This window comes from Patella vulgata, chromosome 1 (genome assembly GCF_932274485.2).
Source record: "Patella vulgata chromosome 1, xgPatVulg1.2, whole genome shotgun sequence".
Taxonomy (NCBI): domain Eukaryota; kingdom Metazoa; phylum Mollusca; class Gastropoda; family Patellidae; genus Patella; species Patella vulgata.
Window position 1 is genome coordinate 35,518,711 of NC_065879.2, and position 2,124 is coordinate 35,520,834.

The following is a 2,124-nucleotide window of genomic DNA, read 5'->3' on the forward strand; positions in this document are numbered from 1 at the left end:
ATATTTTGATGGTAGTTCATGAATGGCTATTATGTCACTCTTAGTTACATCTATACTAGATATCTTCCGTACGGTGTCAATGAAATTATCTTCCAAGTTTAGAGATACGTTTGATGTGAGACCCAGTACTCTAATATTCATCTTACGAGAGTATTGTTCATTATAGTTAGCCATTTTGATGGCTTCATTTGCCTTTTGATAGCTCACCTTAGTGTTTGAATGGGCGTCCTTTATTTCGGTCTTCAGATTTTCATTTTCTCTTTTCAAATTCTCATTTTGAACAAAAACCGCCTCATAATTTTCTTGTAGTGTCACTACCTTTTCGTTTAATATCTTAATATCCTTATTAACTTCTTTTCTGATTCTGACTACTACACACTCACTGATATCATTCATTAATTTCTCCATATCATCTTTACTTATCATATTCTTTACTTCTTTTTTTAATTGTTCTAAAGCTTCGAGGACACAGGCTATATCTATCGCACCCTCATTTCTATCAAAATCTGCTTTTGACTGAGATGTGGAACTTCTTGTTAGCGGGCCTTTCGGGTTTTCTATTTTATCACTTGCTTTAGATGACATGTTGATCTACTGTCTTAATAAAAGCAGTTGAAACAAAACACGGTGTTTATGTCGTTAACACGGTTCACTAATGACTATGTAAACAAATGCTCACCCTGATGAATACTGTACTATTGTTTATTATAATGTTTCTTTGATTTCTATGAATTTATCAAGTAAACCTCATATATGTGTTCTTTGATGGCTTCTATGACTACAAACTGAACTTTTGATATAGTTTTCCGATGTAGACTTTATCATTTATTGTCGTATTTTAGTTGAGATCTCAGAGCTCTTTCACACCAACCCGTCTTACGCCGCCATCTTAGTTGTCTACAATAAACACAATAGGCCGTAGTATGTTCAATGCGTCTCCTATTTCTGAAATTAATACATTTCAGGAAAGCCTGGCTCATGGTCAAATGTTTGGTATTTGAATATTTCAAAAATTCCGATATGGCCCTTGACGTTTTTCGTGCCGACAAAGGTTGTTTATGGGTTAAAAATTCCCATTAACAGCTTGAAAATAATATAAACCGACCGCCGTTTCGTGAATTCGTCTCCTATTTCCGAAATTAATACATTTCTGGTTAGCCTCCTTCCAAGAATGGGTGGTGGCCTTGGAATCAATATATTTTCAAAACGTTTTACGAATCCGTAATCACCGAAATTTACTGATGAAAACATTGACCTACACGGCTGTAACTTTGTGATTTTATGATCTATTTTACTAATTCTTTTTTTTGAGTACCTTAAAAAATTTACTTTAAATCTGCTATTTCTGATTTTTGAAATTCGAATATTACGTCATTGACAGCTCATCCCGGATGTAAAACCAATTTGAAAACTACTAGAATATTAGTATTTTTATCAAATTAGGAATGTAAGTAGACCTGGTTGATCCAACTTCAACGATGTCATTAGAAATTATAAAAAAATCGACAAAATATAGGTCGGATTGCCCTGGAATTTTTTTTCTATACTAGATAAGCAATTACTGATAAGTACACAAAATATGAGGTCTATCGATCGAACCGAAAGTGCCACCATCTTGAAACGTGAAAAATCCATGAGGCTTTTGCGATATTATACTTACAGACATGGGAGTTACATTTTCTGAATCTTTGTAGGAATGCCTAAAAAACGTTTAGAAAAGAATTTTGATTTCGGTCAACTGATGGTCTCCAATTGGAATTGAATATGAAGAACAGTGAAAAATCCACTTGAACGGACGTGAAAATAAACACAATAGGTCGTAACATGTTAAATGCGTCTCTTATTTCCGGAATTAATACATTTCAGGATAGCCCTGGATCAAGGTCGAATTTTTGGCGTTTGAAAATTTCAACATTTTGAATTTCGCCTTTGACCTTTTAGGTGCCGAAAAGGTTGTTTGCAGGACAATTAATGTTTTTAATTTTCAAAATTTAAAAATTTAACCTAAATATTCCAACACCTGAGGTCAATCTGATTCAAAAAATATTAGTTCTGTTCAAAGTTATCTCATTTATTTTTAACGATATTTTCCTGCCTTTTTTTTAGTTCTTTCCCGCCATTTTC